Here is a 20,296-nt window from a genome sequence, read left to right as displayed (position 1 = left end):
GTCTCACTAGCTCTCAGGCCCAATGACTCTCTATTGTCATTCCTAGTAGCCCTTCATAGTCATTCATGATGACAACAGTGGAATACAGCTGAGGAAATCACAAGTTATTTGCAGACATGCCCCAAGCAGAAAGAGAAGCTAAATTCATCACCTACTTTATCCTCTGAGAATCATTTTCTTAGCTCTGATTGCAAGAATAAGACAAACCTGGTTAAAAGCTGTAAACAAGGGCTAGTTCCGGTAAAAGCTCGCCAGGTCCCAGAGTGGCTAGCTGGGTCTTGAGTGATACACTTTGCATGTGATTTTTTTCCCCCAGCAACTAAATTGCAAGCACCAGAGAGACAAGCTGCATGTTCTTATCTCTTACTGCTGTTGCATCTCTCTGCTGCGCCCCCCCGCTTTTCCTCCTCCCCATGAATGGGTAACAATAGGCACATAGGAATTTTTGTACTGGATCAGACCCCGATCCATCTAGTTCAATAACCTGGCCAGTGCTGCCCCAGAACACTGTACTGGTTCGTGGCCAGGGCTGAGTTGGAACATATTGCAACACTGCTCCAGTACTATGTTGTAGTTAGGCCAGAATGCATGTAATAACCGCCCTCTGCTGTGTGCCCCTGGCCCCCTTAATCCTCACTTCTTCTCCCCTGCCCCCCACCGCTCACACACTCCTGCCCCAACCTAACCATTGTCACTCCACCGTCCCCAACTTAGGGCCTCAACCAGCTGCCTTGCTTCCCATGGCTGCTCATGCTTCAGCCCCCGCTGACTGGAGCTGGCGCAGCAAGTCCCACCGCTAGACGAAAACGAAAGTCACATCCACAAAGGTGCCTCGTTTGTTCTTTGCAAGATGCTACTGTAGGTTCTTAACTCGGTAGGTCTGCAAGCGAAACAAGCTGGAAATGAAATAGCAAGGTGAAAGGAAAATGTTGAAGCATCACAGACTATCCCATTACTGGATCACTGGTTGCTCATTTGATTCCTTTATACTTGTATACCTGCCAAGGAACAAAATAGCTTAAAAAAAAGGGGGCACAGTCAAAAGGCCCACTGTTTCTTTAAACTAATTGACTAATTTAAAAAAAAAAGAGAGAGCAGTTTATGAGGAAAGCTACAACAAACATCAGTGCTCTGTTCCATCTGAAACAAAGCAACTGTGTGAAGTTCATTTCAAGTTAAATGTGAGACTAAATGGGAAAAAAAGGCACAGGCCACTAGGGGGTGCTAAAGGATGAACTGAGCCGCTCTAATGGCTCAATGCTGTACCATTGATGCCAATGGGAGCTTTGGCTTCCGTTGCACAGGATCAGGCCCCAAAGCGAGACCAGTAAATATGGTCTTTATATTGTACTGTTATATCTTTAGTTTGAGGTGAATTTTGCCCTAGGACTTGGTACAGGAGCAACCTTGTCTGTCATTCTACCTAAAGCATCATATCAGAGCAATAACAGCAGGATGGGAGAATTCCTAGAAGCATGCTTTGCACCCTGATTACAGCCCAACCTCATGCAAAATTACCAGAGCCTGGCTTTATTTTAAATAATCTACTGGAGAAAGGCAACTTCAGAGAGCCAAAGAAGACTGGCTTAATTAAAAAATGTAAGAGATTATATGGACAGCCCCAGGCCTGAATAAAGGAAATCAGAAAGACCGTCTATTAAGGAATTGACTGGAGAGACAGGCAGTGTTCATGGGATTTCATACTAATCAATAGATACTTGGTGAATTACAGGACAGTTGCTGACAAGTTTACAGGGACAGTTCATACTGCCCACAGAGGTTAGAGATTCTCAACTGGGGGCAATCAACAGAGCACCGGGAAAGTCAATGGAGCTATGCACATGTATAGTGGTAGAGGATCAGACCCAGAAATCTTTGCTTTAGTTCACTTGTGTTATGCAGTAAGAGGAGGAACTAGGAGCCTAAGCTTTATTCAATGAAGAGCTGTATCAATACAGTGTGCAGGTTTGAGAGGCATTGAACTGTCAGATGCAATTAGACTCTGAATTACCTTTCTAGAAAGCAATTATGCATAGGAGACAATGCAATGGCACTAGCAAGGTGTTGGGCATTTCACCCTTTCTCTCAGCTTGACTCAGAATCCCCTCCCTGAATACTCAGTAGCTGGGGAATAAAAGGCTCAAAGGGGTAGCAAAGGTCAGGAAATCTGCCCTGGATAAAGCCCCCATGTCTTTTAGAGGGAGACCGATGGTCCTACAGTCTTTAATGCATGCTTGTGATTTTGTTATAGTCATAAAAGCATTTTGCCAGTACTCTGGCTATAACACAGTAACAGCTGTGCTGGTAGCAACTCCACTGTGTGCATGACTCCATGTTCCTAGTATGTGCATGACTCCATGTTCCTAGTATTGTTACCTCTCCACCTTCCTGCCCATTTAATAGTTTCATCCACCTGTCATTACATCTTGTCATTAACCTAGATGTAGGTCAGAGACTGGCTCTGTACGACATATTTATATGGGGCTTAGCACAATTGACTGACTCCTCCAGGAGCTGCTGTAATATAACAGACAAATAATGATAACACAATCCTCTATAAACGCAATAAGACAAAATGGCCATAAAGACCCGTCCCCTGTTCACATTTTCAAATATTTCCTCACTAATTTGAGGGCATGTTAAAATGAAAGCTGAGATTTTGATGTCATCAGGCGACCCTGGGAGCTGGATCTCTAGGCATCAGCAGATGGTACCTTTGTCCCAGATCCTTCTTTATCCCACTGATGAAGTCTCCTGAAAGGCTCATGTAACTTTATTAAATACACTTAAGCAAATACACTGTTTGTTATTAAAGCAGTTGTAGCTCCACAGCCAATCTATTTATTTTATTCCCTCTGGGTATTATCCACCACCCCGTCTCCCCGCCCACCTGCTTGGTTGGCTTTACTTTTTAATTAAAGTATACATAAGCTTTATCTCAGTGTCACTATGGGGACATAATTTTTTAAACTGTCAAAGAGATTTATGTATCTGTTCCTGACATGCAAATTGACTTATGCTTGTGTTCTCTGAAGATCTTCTAGTATCTATGCTGGACATATGGACTGGCTGTCATACCTCCAAAACATGTGGATGACCTGTAGAAAGCGACAAGGGATTGTTTTATAGCTGTGGCATTGGATTGGGATTCAAGAAATGTGGGTTCAATCCCCGTTTCCTATGAGACCTTGGGCAAGTCCCTGAATTACTCTGTGCCTGAGTTCCCCATCTCTAAATTGGGGATAATAATCCATCCTTTGTGTGTCTTTTCTATGAAAATTCTAAGCTCTTTGGGGCAGGGACTATCTTATTATGCATATATCTAGCAGCTAGTACAATGGGGCCTTGATCTCAGTTTGGGCCCCTAGCTGCTAGGATAATGCAAATAATAAGCATAGTTAATTACACACTTGCATGTAGATTTCAGTCATGAGCCGATGAGTTTTCCTGGTTTACTCACATCTGGGAACTCTGTAAAACCATATAAGGGATGGGATTATGCTACATCATCACAGTCACTGAGAGCACAGAGAAGGTTCATTACATTGCATGCTGCAGTACAAGTGCAACTTGTCTCTCAACACAAGTTGGTCCAGTAAAAGATATTACTTCACCCACCTTGTCACCACTTGACTTTGTCAATCAGATCTCAAGCCAGCTAAGAAAGAATGAGAACACTGCAAAAAAACTATGCACAAAGCCACCCTAATCTCCTGAAGCAGACAACTCAGCTGAGGATCTCAGCTATTTGCATTTTTCAGATCATTGGGTGAGCTCACTTTTTAGTGACTTTCACTTGGCATTTTATTTTTTAATCCCTGAGTGTTGCCACAGGCACATGTCACGGTTCTCAGAGCAATCAGAAATGAAGCATACTGGATGGATATGGGTATGACATTATTGAGACTGAGGCCATCAGTTTCCTTCCTGGGGGGTCACAGCATGTGCCGGTGGGTGGTACGGTCACCATGTGACAGTACTTGAGTCCTGAAAATAGTGTTATTGACGTCAGATAAAGGACAACAGTGATCGAATAGCAGATGCCTTATCAGGAGCAATAATCACTGCAGGATAGAGGGGCACAATAGAAATAGACTTCAACAACTAAGTGGTCTTAATTTTGAGTGAGCCATCTAATGAGAGTAGCTGATTTACAAAAAAACAATAAAACTCCCTAAGTGTATGTTAAGCTAATTATGAAGATTTAATTGGTATTATGGAAACCAGAGGTTTTAACTGAAAAAATCCCTCTTTAATGAGTCCCTCCCTGCCTATTTATTGTGCACTAATTAGAAAATGGAAGTTGTGGGGGAGGGGGTTGGAAAAATCAACTTTTTGTTGAAAAATCAAAAATTGAAATTTTCATCCAAGAACCAAAAGCTTTTGGCCAAAAACCAAAAATGTCTGGCTGAAAATAAAAAATTTTGATTTGGAAATGCCATCACATTGCCTCATGGGTGCTGTAGTTTGGCTGCCTTATGCTCCCATTCTCCTCTGTGGGTTAGGCCCCCATCTTTCCCATGATACAACATGGTTTCTACTCTTCCCGTGCTACCAAGGTGCATGATGTATATCCCTGGCCTGGTGCATCATGGGAAATGTAGTACAGTTGGGGAACCCAGCCCAGAGAAGGGGCAGGTGAACTACAACTCCCATCAGCAGTAGCAGTGCATCAGGGGCAGCAGCTGAAGTGATTGGAGCTGACTTTGCAAAGCCAGGTCAGCTAGTTGCACTCTGTAGCAGGACCAGGCAGCGTGTGCATCATTGGATAGGAGCATGCAGGAGAGCCAGCAACTAAAACCAGCACCACCACCACTGAGCCAATTTGGATTTGTGAGTGAAGTTCATGTGGGTGGAGTTTGTCTTGTCACTACATGCTGTGCCCCCAGCAAGCTGGGCAATTGATAATGGGGACTGTGGGGCCAGTCAGCCCCCTGAGGCACTGCTCAGAGTTTGCTCATTTCTATTTTGGGGTAAATATGTGCTTAATGGGTTTTTCTCAAAGAAAAGGTAGCTGTGACTCATATTCCCAAAGACTCCTGACGGCCTCCGAGTGAGGAAGAAACACCTGGGAAGGTGACCAGGGTGGGTGTTACATTTTAAGTTCCTTAAATGGGGACAGAATAAAATGTTGGGTGGGGGCTTGAGCCATATGCTTTATTTAGTTTAGAAAGGGTCCCCTAGACTGGAACCTAGCCCTGGTAAGGCCCTTGCCTCAGGGGTTTGGTGAAACTAGTTCCTAAACCCCCAACCTAGAAACTGTGTTAGCCCCCCACAGGACAGTGTCCCAAGGATGGGTTGTGTCTGTGGCCTATCAAAGTGAATTGGTTAACCTAACACCTGCATTAATACCACATGAGTCCCCCATCGTGTGAAAGGGAGAGGGGTGGCCAGCAAAGCCCTGAGCCTTAGGAACTTGCCTCTGTTCTTGGTCAGTAACAGCCTAGTTTGTTGATCTTCAGAGTGAGCTGCAAGGCCCACCTTTTCCCCCTGGCTCTGTCAGAGCTGAGGCGGGATTGTAGGAGGGATTTTGCGAGAAGGTCCATTCATTTGTTCTATTGATTAGTTTGCTGTGTTATTGGATTTGATCTTGGGGGTGACTGATAGGTCTGTTCATTCACAGAAGTGTGTTTTCACAAGATTGTCAAGCGCAGCGAGCGTGAGGAATGGGCACTCTCTTATTTTAGCGAGATAAGTGTTTTAAGGGCAGGATTTTCAGACATGCCTAGACATAGGAGCACAGGTCCCTTGACTTTCAATGGGATTCGTAATCTTAAAGCACTTAGGCGCTTTTGAAAATTCCACCCTAGATACTTAAGTTGATTAAGTAAGGCTCAGGTGGACGTATGCAATATACAGTGGCTTTGGGGTTCCTGTATGGTTTATTAAAGTAACATTTAATAGTTACAGAAGGGAGACTAGAAATCAATATGGGAAGTACAGGAATGAGGAGAAATCATAAGTGTTCAAATGTACAAATTTATTTTTGTTCTGTTGCACTCAGAACCAGCAGGTTGTGCTCGTGAATCAGTAATCTCAGGTGCAGCTGCTCAGCCTATCCCAACCATGTTCTATGAAAGGTAAACCAAAGCTGCCCGAAACAAAACTCTTCTTTCTACGCCCAGCTCTTGCAGGGTTTTTTGTTGGCTAATTATAGCAACACTTCAGGATGCCGTAAGTAGACATGCAGCTGCAAGAATCTGACCAGTATTTAGTAAATACCTTAAACTGTATTCTAACCTCAAGCAATTAGGATACATTGCAATGTCTTTTTGTTGGAAATGGAGCTGATGTTTCTTTCTATGTTTCATTTGCCTCTGGTGCAATTTCTAGCAGGGTTTTTTTGTTTGTTTGTTTTGTTAATGTCAGGTATTCTTTCAGTTGCTGGCCTTAATCTCATTGGCTAGATCCTTCACTGCCTTGCACTTCAAGTTGTCATTTTCACATGCACAGAATGCTACCAAATCGGAACTCGCCACTCAGGCTAGGGGAGGATTTTTAGACTTTAGACCCACTTTTCCAAATGTAAATCACTACGTGAGGTTCAAAAGTGGAGAATCAGCTGCACGAACTCATCAGCAAAATGCCTGGGGCCTGACTCCCCTCACACTAGGGGAAAGTGGAAATAAATTCTTTGGAGTGGAGAGCAGAATCACGCCTTTGGTACCTCCCAGAACAAGCAGGTTCTTTTGATCTCTCCAGATGTTAATAGTACGGTTACAAGCATGTAGGAGGTGCCCATCTGTGGCATACCTGGATGCACTTTATGTGGATTATACTAGAACAACACAGCCCTTTCCCCACATAAGAGATGCTCCAAAAGCTTTTGTAGCAGCACGCTAGGTTCCCTTCCAACCGTCTCTCCTAGTCTCTCCTCTAGTCCTGATAGAAGAGAATCTCTCAAATGTGCATCAGTCAAGCAAGCTGGAATGTGGTCTGCAGAGCTGGAAACCGAAATCTTTCCAGACATAAAAAACGTTTCTTAATTAAAAATGACAATTCAATAATACATGAAAATTTCCCAAAGTCCAAATAATCCAGTTCTTCCTCCTATTCCTCTTGCATGAGGTGCGGGTCAGAATTCCTAGCAGTATGGCAGAGTACACCTATGTATCCTGTGAGCTGTAATTTAAGAGAAGTTGCATGGAGTAGTGGAAGAAGTCAAGTGCATCTCTCTGTGCAGAGCTAATAGGAACCTCAATAATGATGTTTATATCCCCAATAATACAGATAATTGGGCAGTAATGAGTGAGCCAGTCTGAGAACTGGATAAAAGGTTTAAATAATGTGGAGTGCTCAATACAGCTAAGCCAGACCACTTCCCACAGCTCTAAATAGCGTTTCATAGTGTAAAAGATGATTTTGAATAGTTCAGTGGCTTCTTGAACAAGAGCAAAGCCAAGACATGGCTCAAATAATCTCAAAGGTACATTGTGTGTGTAGTTTGAGGATGACGTTTTCGTGATCTCTCTTTTTGTGGATTCTGGAGTGACTCGGAAGTCCAAAGCGTGACGCGCATGCTCATGAGCAGATCGGGCAGACAAAGTCATCGGTGAGCATCTTGGTAGTGATAGCAGTAGTATGACGCTTTTCCCTTGCAGCTAACAATCGATTATTTCTGTCCTCTTCAAAGGCTTGGAAAGCTCTGAGTGCTGTGTGTTGCCATTCTGATCTATTTAACGCAGCTTTCTCAAGATCATTCGGTTTTATTGCACCAAAGCGTGTGCTGTTTTTGATGCTGTCCTTGTAGCGCTTTCTGGAGCGACCTTGATTCCAGTGTCCTTGTGCCAATTCTCCCTAGAAAATTGGTGTGTCCAGCTCAGCGTAGCTGAGCTTTCATCAGCATGGCCTCAATGCTTGTGGCATTTGACTTTTGGAGAACCTCCAGGTTGGTAATTTTGTCCTGCCAGCGGATGCCATCGTGGTGTGCAGAGACCGCATGTGGAAGGCCTCTAGCTGTTTGATATGCCATTTGTATGGTGTCCAGATCTTGCAGCCATAGAGGAGAGATGTAAGCACAAAAGCATGATAAAGTTTTATTTTTGTGGAGAGGGTTATGTTGTGGGATTTTAAGACTTTGTTACGTAACTTTCCTAATGACTGAGAAGCTTCTGTATCCTGTTTGTGATCTCTTTGTCAAGAGATCCATCATGGGAGACGTTGCTGCCGAGACAGGTAAAACTGTCAACTTGCTTTAGTTGGATTCTACTAATGGATATGCTAGGGGATATGGCACAGAGCGGTGAAGATGATTGATGCAACACCACCGTTTTCTCCAGGTTGATTGTGAGGCCAAACAATTTTGATGCTTCAGCAAAGTGACCTACAATGCACTGGAGATCTCCCTCTCTGTGTGCTAGGAGGGCACAATCATCTGCAAAGAGTGCTTCTCTTATTAGTAATAATTAATAATAATAATATATGGAGATATCCTATCTCCTAGAACTGGAAGGGACCCCTAAAGGTCATTGAGTCCAGCCCCCTGCCTTCACTAGCAAGACCAAGTACTGATTTTGCCCCAGATCCTTAAGGGGCCCCCTCAAGGACTGAACTCACAACCCTGGGTTTAGTAGGCCAATGCTCAAACCACTGAGCTAACCCTCCCCCCAAAAAGTAAAGTTCTGTTACTTTTCTTTTTGCTTTAAGCCTTGCAAGATTGAAGACTGAACTGTCGTGTCTGTATCTGATACATATGCTTCTGTTGAGCTCATCTGAAGGTACATTATTGGACCCCCCCTAAATCAAGGGTATTCTCATAACAGCCCCCAGTTCTCAACCTCTCACTGTTTCTTTCATTGTCACCATCCACAGATTCTGTTGTCTTTATCTTTCCCAGATTCAAAATTGAAAGAATCTCTGAAACTTTTCCACATGCAACAGCTGCATCGATAACATAAATAGAGCGTGCCTGGAGCCGCATCTTATTTTTGCCGGGGAAAAAAGGACAATATTTTGGAATGATACTGTTAGAGCTCAAGTCAACCACCCTAACCAATTAAACTATAGCAATTCACTTGAAAAATGCTACCCTGGTCCTGTAAAAAATATTTCCTAGAGACAGCCTAAGGTCTGAATTTATTCCCTCTGTGGGTATGTCTTCACTTGGAGCAGTGGGCGTGACTCCCACGGCTATGATCCAGCTAGTGCACTAAAAACAGAGCGTAGTCACAGCAGTGCAGGCAGGGGGATGAGCTAGCAGCTCCAAGTACGTACCCATCTGAGACCATAGGTACTCAGAGAAGCTAGCCTGTCCTGCTTCTCGTGCCGCCGCGGCTGTGGAGTTTGCAAAAGATGCTCCATTTATTCTACCGATGTGCTGCTGTAGCCCTCCTATATATGAAGCATGCTGAAATTCTTTCTACTGGGGAAAGGGGTGGATGTCATGGCCAATGAAGAATTATATTCAGAATAAAGTAAGCGTCATTGCTAATTCCATGCTGTGGTATCTACTGGTTATATACATTGAAAACAGGGGTTGCCAATTTTCTAATCTGAACACCCTAGCCCTGCCCCTTCCCGAGGCTCCCCCGCCCCACCCCTTCCCTGAGGCCCTGCTCCCTGCTCACCACATTCCCTCTCCCTTGGTGGCTTGCTCTCCCCCACACTCACTCACTCACTTTCATGGGGCAGGGAGTTGGGGTGTGGGCTCTAACTGGGAGTATGGGCTCCAGGGTGGGGCCAGAAATGAGGGGTTAAGGGTCTGGGAGGGGGCTCTGGGCTGGGGCAGCGAGTTGGGGTGTGGGAGGGGGTGAGGGCTCCCACTGGTGATGTGGGCTCTGGGGTGGGGACAGGGATGAGAGGTTTGGGGTGCAAGAGGGGGCTCCAGGCCAGGGGTGAGGCTGAGGGATTCTGAATGTGGGAGGGGGGGCCCCTGGTTGAGGCAGGGGTTGAGGTGTGGGAAGAGGTATGGGCTCTGGGCTGGGGATGCAGGCTCTGCGGTGGGGCTGAAGATGAGGGGTTTGGAGAGCAGGAGGGGGCTCTGGGTTTGGGGGGTCTCAGGGCTGGGGCACAGGCTTGCCTCGGGTGGCTCCCGGTCAGTGGCGCAGTGGGACTAAGACACTCAACCTGTCCTGGCTCCGCGCTGTGCCTCGGAAGCAGCCAGCAGCAGGTCCGGCTCCTAGGCAGGGGGCCAGGCGCGCTGCTCTTGCCCCCGGGCACCATCCCCCCAGCTCCCACTGGCCGCGTTTCCTGGCCAATCAGAGTGTGGAGCTGCTGCTCAAGATGGGGGCAGTGTGATGCCAGGACAGGTAGGGACTAGCCTGCCTTAGACCTGCAGCATCGCCAATCGGGCTTTTAAAGGCCTGGTCAGTGGTGCTGACCGGAGCCGCCAGGATCCCTTTTTGACCGGGAGTTCTGGTCAAAAACCAGACACCTGGCCACTCTAAGAAAAATAAATATGTGCAATGGACAAACCTTTTCCCATTTTAACTTTCCAAGCAGACACCTGCAAGAAACACATCAAATCAATGCTAGAGATATTTGATCTAAATCCATTGAGCCTGTCAACACACCCATGGGTATGGAGACTTTCAGTGGAGTGCTGCAGTAGGCTGTGGATGTGTTTATAATCAAAAGCGTTTCAGTATAGACAAGAAGATTGTAGACAGGAAGCAGACAGCGAAGAAGTGGTACAGCAAAACCCTTACACTATTTACCTGTACAAGCCTACAGTATGCACAGGCCATAGCCATCCTTTTTGGGGCTTCCCTTAATTATAACAATCATAATTAATAATGCCTAGCTCTTAGACACTACTTGTCATCAGTAACTCTCAAAGCGCTTTACCAAGGAGGTCAGTATCATTCTACCCATCTGTAAAATGGGGATAATTGAGGCACAAAGGTGACATGTCTTTCACAAGGTCACCCAGCAAGCCAGTGGCAGAGCCAGGAATAGAACCCCAGTCTCAAGTCCTGCTCTGGTGCACTATCCCCAAGCCCACACTGCCACCCTTTAGAAGCTATTGAACAGGGCTTTTGCCCAGAACTAGACTATCAGCAGATGTACTAAACTGGTTTGTTAGTTTGGGCAGAGAGGGATGGCGCGTACCTATCCAAACCTATGAGTGTACAGGAGGTCCCATCAGTGTGCTGATATTTATAGTATTTTATCTGTCTTTGTTACTGTATCTTCTGCAGCCTTGTTTTTCACGGTTAACAAAGTCTGGAAAAAGAACGAGGAGTCTCTAAGGTGCCACAAGTACTCCTCGTTCTTTTTGCAGATACAGACTAACACGGCTACCTGTTATAAAGTCTGGAAAGCTAATTTGCACTGTGTCCTGGACACTTCAGACATTTCTGAAAAAAGATATTCATATTTGCCCCCCAAAACTAATGTCAAATAACTTGCTTCTGGCTGAACGTGACAAAACCTGCCTCTCCTCTCCACCCCCTCACAAAAAGACGGAGAAAAAAGGTTTTTTTGTTCACACAAAATGATTGGATTTGTTCCGCATTAGTGTTTCTGTTCCTATAACAAGGTGGGAAAGACAAGACAGCTAGCGGGTGGTGGGTGGGTGGAAAGGCCCCACTGCTTTACTGATCTCCCTTGCTCTGCTTTCCAAGCTACTAGCTATCTGAGCAGCACAGGTAAGATCAGTCTTGCCCCTCTGATCAGGACCGCCCAGTGGATTCAGGGGGCCTGGGGCAAAGCGGGGGAGCTGTGGCCAGGGCCGGCTTTAGGCACCGCGGGGCCTGATTCGAAGGAGCTGCTGCCCAAGTCCCGCCGCTGTCTTCGGCAGCGGCTCAATTGCTGACTTGGAGGAAGGACCCTCCGCCGAAATACCACCGAAGACAGTGGTGGGACTTCGGCGGCAGCTCCTTCGGGATGTTGCGGGGCCCTCTTAGGGGCGCAGGGCCCGATTTTGGCCCTGGCTGCGGTGCTTGTACTCACCCGACGGCGGTCCGGGTCTTTGGCAGCGGGGGCCCCTTCAGATGCCCCGCGACTTCGGCAGCACTGAAGGACCAGCCGCCGAAATGCCGCCGAAGACCCGCAGCAACTGAAGGGTCCCCTGCTGCTGAAGACCCGGACCGCCCCCGGGCCAGGGCTTGCGGGGCCTGGGGCAAATTGCCCCACTGGGCCCCCCCCCCCGGCGGCCCTGGGCAGCCCTGCCTCTTATCCTACCTGCTTTGTAGGTGTGAAGTGCATATGTAGACGTCATTGAATAGTTAAAATAAATAATCTGCTGTCCAGTTGTCATGCTGCTGCTTGCAAGTGTGAGCAAAAAGCAGAGCTAATGGGGTTTGATACTCCTGCTTCTGAGTGTTTATATATTATACTTGGCTGGGTGTTGAATTATACTCACTAACACAGCGAAATTACACGCATGATGTATTCAAAATATACATTATTCAGCATGGCAGCTCACTCTTCACTTCAGGACATCTGGAGGATTTGTTTTACAAAGTGATTTGGAAGCCTAGTGTCTTCTTGATGGGCCCTGTAGGGAGGGAGGAATTCTTGGAGTCCCACACTCTGATTTTATTTGTTTGATTTACAATATTTCGCTCATCATCACCCTGAAAAGTTCCCACAGTAGCCCTCCCTCTAACAGGCATAAGCTGGTCATAGCTCCCACTGGCCAGGAACAGTTAATAAATAATATTTGGAGATATACCTATCTCCTAGAGCTGGAAGGGACCCTGAAAGGTCATTGAGTCCAGCCGCTGGCCTTTACTAGCAGGACCAAGTACTGATTTTGCCCCAGATCCCTAAATGGCCCCCTCAAGAATTGAACTCCTAATCCTGGGTTTAGCAAGCCAATGCTCAAACCACTGAGCTATCCTTCCCCCCAGTTGCTCAGGAGTAACATTAGGTGCTCATTTCTTCAAAGCTGGGAATGTTTCATTGTCTCAGCCCTACTCAGAGCTTCCTCCAGCTGAGGTTCTTGCCTAGATATTTATTTTCTTTCCTCTTGCCTCTATTTTGATGCCTCTCTGCCAGCCCTGGGCTCAGACTCGGGTCCTGCTGCAATCTGTCAGCTCCAGGAGCACATGCCCTTTCCTGCACCCTGTGCAGTCTCTTCTCAACCGGCATCCCCATTGTCCAATGTGGGGAGAGCTGGCGTTAAGGGTGCGATTTCCTGCCAGCTCTGTAGCCAGTCGGGGATCTGAGGGGTTAGAGAGGCCAGCTCTTCCTGGCTTCCTATCCCCTAGCTGAGCAAGGCTCCGGGGACCTGGCTGGACACCCCAGTACTGCTTTGGCCATGTGGAGTGAGGGCTCCACGTTGTTTGTTCCCTCAATGGCTGAGCCAAACCTTCCTGTTTAGAAAACAGTTCAGTCTATAATTATTGCGCAACGGGAAGAACTAAAGATCCTTCCATCAAGTATTCATTATCTCTTCCCTGCTTGGAAGTTGGAGTGTCAGAGTGGCAGCCACTGTTCTACTCCCCAGGCGGTGCAGATAAACACAGGAAGCGGTGGCTTAATATAAAGCAGTCTGTGGCTCAATACTCTTTCAATAGTTTAATAATAGAACAACAGTACAAAATATAGCAGTGATTTCCACCCTTGCAAACTACCTATTAATCAACTCAAGCCGGGTCTAAGGGACTGCTGTTTAGCACCCTTGAAACCAATTAATCATCTAATGCCCTCGCGTTCCCATGCAGGATTATAGATTTCATTCATTTTCCCGAAATTTGTCAGAGTAGAAAGAGAAGGGCATTTTAGCAGGCTATCAAAAACCATCATTGTCTGGACACAGATGGAACTTCTTAAATTGTCAGATTTCCCAGCACAGAATACATGAGTTTGCAGGTGTTTTATAACCTTGCCATGTCAGAAAATTATAGGGTTGTATGCAATCTGTAGAGGAATAGCTATCTGAGGAAAAATAAGTAAGGCCATAATCTACTATATTTCAAAAGACACATAATTAAAATACATGGCAAGGAAGGTAATTGATTTGGCTTCCTGAATCCTTTAGATATTCACCCAACATAGATTATAGATGTCAGCAAGAGGCACCAATTTCTCCCCAGTTTGGCTTTTTAATAAATCATTGTGTCATTTAACATATCACTGAACCAGAAGCAAATCAAAAGGGCTGCCACCATCAGTTTGCAAAGAAGATTTACATTTATTATTTGGAAGACAGACTTCTATAATACCAGGAAATCTTAATAGAAATCTATGGGAAAGCCTCATGATATATTCTCTGGTGGCTATCGTGTTTACTGCATGATCTAGGGGACAGATCTGCAGGTGGTTTAAACTGACATAGCAAATCAGCTGAGGTTTTTGCCTAGATATTTATTTTCTTTCCTCTTGCCTCTATTTTGGTGCCATTAATTGTTGGCCCTTTTCTATGGGAGTTTTGGAAAGTGGTCTGTGCTAACGCTAAACCCCCTTCAGCAAAATCCTCTTCCTTTTAAACCCGAAGGGATTCTGAATTTGGATGGCAGCCAGATTTCTGGGTCTTTGCTTTTTCCTGTTCCAGTGCCTGGCGTTACTCCTCCAGGCCCAGAGCCTTGGGATTTTAATGATGCAATAGCTGAACATCTGAATTCACCAGACATGGTGAAGGAGTGCTGGGTACCTGTGACGATGCAGTTCTGGCGGGACCCTACTGAGAGTGCCAATTCAGGACAAATCGCTTAAAACAGGGCAGTTACAGCCCTAGGCTGGGGTTTTTCCACCTCTAAGGCAAACCAAACCAGCCAGACAAAGAGGACTTTGGTCTCACCCCACTGGCTAACCCCAAATCACACAAGCAATTCCCTTAGACACTCCAGTTTCCCAGTATCACCACCAGTGCCACTTGTTATGGGGATGAATGGTTATGAAAACCAATGCCCCAGTAAAAGGAAAAAGGTTCTCTCGATCCCAAAGGACCAAGCCCCAGACCCAGGTCAATATACAAATCAGCTCTTACCACAAAGCACGCTGTTGCCAATCCTTTAGAATCTAAAGGTTTATTCATAAAAGGGAAAAGATAGAGATGAGAGCTAAAATTGGTTAAATGGAATCAATTACATACAGTAATGGCAAAGTTCTTGGTTCAGGCTTGTAGCAGAGAGAGAATAAACTGCAGGTTCAAATCAAGTCTCTGGAGTACATCCCCAGCTGGGATGGGTCATCAGTCCTTTGTTCAGAGCTTCAGTTTGTAGCAAAGTCCCTCCAGAGGTAAGAAGCAGGATTGAAGACAAGATGGAGATGAGGCATCAGCCTTTTATAGCCTTTTCCAGGTGTAAGAACACCTTTGTCCTTACTGTGGAAAATTACAGCAAAATGGAGTCTGGAGTCACATGGGCCAGTCCCTGCATACTTTGCTGAGTTGCAAGGTGTATTTGCCTTCTCTCAATGGGTCAGTTATATAGCTGATGGCCCTTAATGGGCCATCAAGCAGGCTAGGCTGAGCTAACACCAGCTTGTCTGGGAAGTCTCCCAGAAGCATAACGCAAGTTTGAAATACAGACCGTATAGAGCCAATATTCATAACTTCAACTACAAAATTGATACATATAGACAGCATAATCATAACCAGTAAACCATAACCTTGTCTTAGACACCTCATTTGACCCCCTTTATACAAGATTTGGTGCCACTACAGGACCTTGGTTGCAACAATGATCTATATGGTCCCAGATTATATCAATAATGTCACAGTACCTCTAAGTACAATTGATTAAACAATGGTCCCTCCTCAGCAAGTGCCTACATGACAGAGGACGCATAATCAGTAACAACAGTTAACTGCTATAGAAATGAAGAGATCACCTACGGGCTCCAAAACACTTCATGAATAACATGTTCTTTAGGTGTCACCATCTCCAGTATGGTTGGCATTATTCTTTCAAACATGAAAAAACAAACCAGTGCTCTTCCACTGCTCTTTCCACAGCCATCTCTCCCTTTCTCCTGCCCCGAGTATATCTGTTCCAATTCCCCTGGTAAAGCCTTTCAGTACGTTCCCTGCATTTCATTATTTAAACCTGGGTAAGATGCATTTCTTTGACATTTATACCAAGCCTTCTCTACCATTGTATTATTGGTCTTTGCATTTTCCTGGTGCTATTTTGAATGTCCTGGGGAGTGAAACACAACTGTAATTAAAGCTATTCCCCCCGTAAACTCCTGTAGTCCCCTGTTCCTCTAATACTCTCCAGTCTTGACATCATGCTTCGGTCATGCAGAACGCTCTTCAGGACACCCAGGAGCCCATTTGTAAAATCTTTCTTCCTCTGCGCTTGCACCACTTTGCGCAAGGATACGCTCTGTTCAGGGTAATCGGACATGGTTAAACAAAAGGCATTCTGACTGCTAGCCACACCCTAGAATCATGATGCCTAGAATCGTGATCTCTGGTTGATGTCACAGAGCCTGAAGCAGTAGGACCCATAAAAATAGCTCTGCCCACTAACCTTTTTTAGGATTTCTCCTCCTTCTCTTTCCTCTGAGCATCATCTCAGCCTTGTTTCTCAGGGGCAGCCTGTGGCAGAATGCTGAGAGGTGGCACTTAAATACTGAACGTGGTCATTAGGCCGGATTCTCCACGGGTGTAAACTGAGATAGCTCCCTTGACTTTAGTGGAGCTATGCCAATTTGTACCAATTGAGGTTCTGTTCCAATGGTCAGAACGTTAAAATGAGAAGAATACAAGCAAAGAATAAGACACTGAATGCCTGCCTAGCGTACCTAGATGAGTCACATATTTGGAGCTGCTAGTTCAGTTGAGCCAATGGGAATATTTGGCTAGAAAGGTTCACCAACAGATCTGGTTTTTGCACAGAACCCTGACATCAGTGTCCCAAAAGCACGGGTGAATGCAATTATGTCTCTGTCGGAATGGAATAAGATTCTGCAATGTTTTCCCTGCAGAAAGCGCTGTGTAGTCACGGCTGGACTACCTCCTATTTCCTGAGTACTAACTGGTGTTAGTGTACAATTAAAAAAGAAAAAAACAATTCTCCCAAGCACAAATTGACTTTTCCAGACTGTTTCCTTTTCTTTGCTGTCTCTGACAAGTGTCAGACTTGGCAAAACTAAAAATAAATAATGGGGAGAAAAGACATTAGAAATTATGTCCTGCTATCTCGTGGCTCATCAGCTTCCTTCACTCCAGGGAAACGAATGTCACTTAGACACGTTAGCTTTTATCACTCTTTGTATCCCTGACTTGACTTGCAGCGCTGACTGGCTCATTCTCGTTAAAAGCCAATGTAAGAACACTCTTTGCGTCCATACTCTTTGAACTTTACCCCCAGGTCCCTGGCGGTATGTGTGAGCTCTAGGAGGTTCAATGTCACAGTCTCGACAAAATCTTCTAGCAGTCCCCTTTCTGTGGGTCCTATGAAACTGGAAGCACAAAGCAGATGTGTGAGTACCCAGTACATGGAGTGGGAATAGCCAAAGTGGGTCATACGCAGTCCTCTGTGTTGATCTCTCATTCAGCTTCTTCACTAGTCTGTCACAGGCACCTACTCCAGGAAGGGTTTGCTTGCTAATCATTTTTTAGTACACATGCGCAGCTCTAGTCCATATAAACAGCCTAGATGGGGAAATGTTAAGGTGGTGGGTTGCACTCACCATGAATTACAATGTCATCCCATGATCACCCCAGGTGTATACATATACTGAGAAACTTTTTAAAGATTAAGCAAGGTCTTCCTTTCTCTGTCAGATGATTGTGAGGGTCTTTAGAAGATTTCCTCATTATAATAGTGGGTCTGTCACTTCATGACTCTCAACCAGCTGCCTTGGTTCTCACCAGTGTTGCAGGTGTTCAGACAATGGTAGCATGGCTCCTGGGACAGCCATTTTGCCACGGGGAAAGGTGACCCCTGCATACAGAGAGGCATTGTGGGCTATTTCAATGGGTCTCCTGAAATCTACACGGTTGTGCTCTGTTTACCCGGCAGAACCTCAAACCTTGTGGGGTTTCAAGATGCCTTTTCACACCCACGGCTGTGGATTTTTCCATAGGGAGGGACAGTCTGGCCCTTTCATTTTAAATGAGGGACAGATCTTTTACCTTCCTTCACTTTATTATCTCCTAATAAGGCCACCACTGTTCCAGAATTCACATCCCTTCGCTTCCCTTTTATGGTCTTTTAAATATTTTCCAGACTCTCTAAAACAACTGGTAAAAATACTGAGACAGATGCTATCAGCTTTCTGCTTTCCCTCGCCCTCCAGCTCACTGGACACTGAATAAATGATACTTGGCCACCTGAGAAAGCAAATATTGCCTACAAAATCCAAAGATTCTCTTCCTCCTTATACTGTCCCTCGTTATTCTATCTCTTTCAACGCACAGTTCAAAGACGCCGTTCCAGAAGCATTTAGTGAGTCAATAGGTGGTTCATTTTTAAAACTCCTCGGAGAGTTGGCCCTGTAAGAAAATTAACATTCAGGTATCGCTACAACACACAGCAGTGGAGAGAGATGGAAATAACAGATTCAGGTTAACAAGATTCATTCATCCTCTGAATGGGACAGTATTATCAGCTCTACTTTCCTCATCCAAATACGACACACAAGTAGTTCTGGATCCTTAGACTTTCATCTCTGCTGCCAGAGATTTTCTGTCCTGGTGGAGGCATTGGCAGTCTAGCCCCGTTCGTTCCCCTGCGGGACCCGAGCGAGACGGGGGGGCTGGGGCCGCCCGCCCCAACTCTGGGGCCGCCGCAGGATAGCACCAGCTGGGCAGCCAGCCCAGACGTGACTGGCCAGGGGCTGGGCGCAGCATGCGCGCTGCTGGGTCCCCACAACAGACCCGGGCTCGGGGGTTCGGGCCCGGGTGCCAGAGCTGCAGCCGCCGAGCTTGGCCATCGGCCGCTTCCTCCCCTCGCGGCAGTGGGAGCTGCAGCAGCATCTGCTCCCGAGTCCCGCTGCCCGGGGGGGAGAACAGCTGCCGCCTGGCCCCGCGGGCCGCCCCCCTACTCTCCCTCCAGGTACTGCCTGACTGAGTCCTGCCTGTGCTTGGGGCCAGGCCGGACTCACACTCACCCTGGCACTACGCTTCCCCTGGGTCTCCCGGGCCTCCCTCCAGCGCTTGCGGAGGGAGGAGAAAGGGCGAGCCTGGGGAAGAGGCGGGGATTTGGGGAGGGAGCCAATGGGGAAAGGAAGGGGCCGGGGGGGGACGGGACACGAGCACTTCCGGGCTCCGGAGTATTTGCTTATTTGTCCAGTGTCCCGACCTAACATTGGTCGGGACGCGGGACAAACAAGGAAATATCGGGACAGTCCTGATAAAATTGGGACGTCTGGTCACCCTACATGTATGCCTGCAAAATTTGTCCCCGCAATTCAGTTGCGGGCACAAACGAGAGTGGTTACATCTCTAACTACTTGGTTTCAGGTGCAGACCAGCAATCAGGAAGTGCAGTTACTTCAGTCTACAACCACAAATCATTTTATGAACACAAACATTTGAGTTCAAGTTACTCCCACAGATGGGGAGACTGGACTCACTCCAGCTGAAAATAAATCCTCAAGGGTTGTAACATGGTTGCTGTAGTATCCCTGTCTATAACTGGAAATGTACACTACATGTTTAGGTAGTGACTACAGTGTGAGCATACAGCACCGTATCAGAGGACAGGATATGCTGTATGTAAGCACAAAATGGCTCTTGAAGCTATCATATACATGCATTTTCCATTACTGTATCCCTGCATTCAGCTTTTAAAGGACTCTTCCTTCCCATCAGCTAGGAAAGATATGGCTCATAGATGGTGTACTGACATGTCATACAGGACCTGCTCCAAAGACTGTTGAAGTCCGTGGGAATCTTTTCATTGACTTCAATCGACTTTGCGCAGGTCCATAGAGAAGTGAGAAGTTTGAGCCTCGTGTCAGATTGACATAGTTTTAAAGAGACTTTTATTTAGTTGAGTTTCTCTAAAGTTGAAGTTATGAAACACTCGTTCCCTCCTGCCTCCATTTCCCACCTCTCCTCTCATCTCCTACCTTTCTGTCCTTTCTCTCCCTTTGCTTCTGCCTTCCCAAATCATTATGAAAAAGGAGCGAGGGCACGCTGAAGGCTAGTTTCATTAGGTTGGGTTTGTTTCTGATGGTACCTACCTTGATTCATCAAGATTTGGACAAACCTGCTCACTATTCCAGCCCTATGGGAATGGACACTGGTGTAAGGCAGACAAAGGAGAATACAAGTGTGCAGGCCTGAACTACTACTCAGTAAGAGTCCTTCCTTGTTTTGAATTAACCTTTTAAAATGATCAGTGCCCAGGTCCATTTGGTGTATAACCCATTGGCCTCGGTGGATTTAGATCAGGAAAGTGAGGGCAGAATTTGTGTGTCCAATCCCATCTCCTTCACCCCCCCTTCTCCA

The 20,296-nt window shown here is 46.1% G+C and overlaps 1 long non-coding RNA gene across 3 annotated transcripts in view; it reads right to left on the bottom strand.

Annotated features, from left to right (window-relative positions):
• LOC135973197 (uncharacterized) overlaps positions 1-20,296 on the bottom strand; it is a 133,804-nt gene that overhangs the window by 59,950 nt on the left and 53,558 nt on the right. Inside the window, exon 4 of one of the 3 annotated variants that reach the window (XR_010589921.1) lies at positions 14,910-18,334. The exons of the other annotated variants lie outside the window; for them this stretch is intronic. This is a non-coding gene — a long non-coding RNA (uncharacterized LOC135973197). Of the gene's footprint in view, positions 1-14,909; positions 18,335-20,296 lie in introns of those variants that run through there. 3 annotated transcript variants of the gene reach the window in all.

The sequence above is a fragment of the Chrysemys picta genome, chromosome 8 (assembly GCF_011386835.1).
Source record: "Chrysemys picta bellii isolate R12L10 chromosome 8, ASM1138683v2, whole genome shotgun sequence".
NCBI classification, from domain to species: Eukaryota; Metazoa; Chordata; order Testudines; family Emydidae; genus Chrysemys; species Chrysemys picta.
The sequence above is the reverse complement of the archived record's forward strand: the minus strand, read 5'-3'. Positions and strand labels throughout refer to the sequence as shown.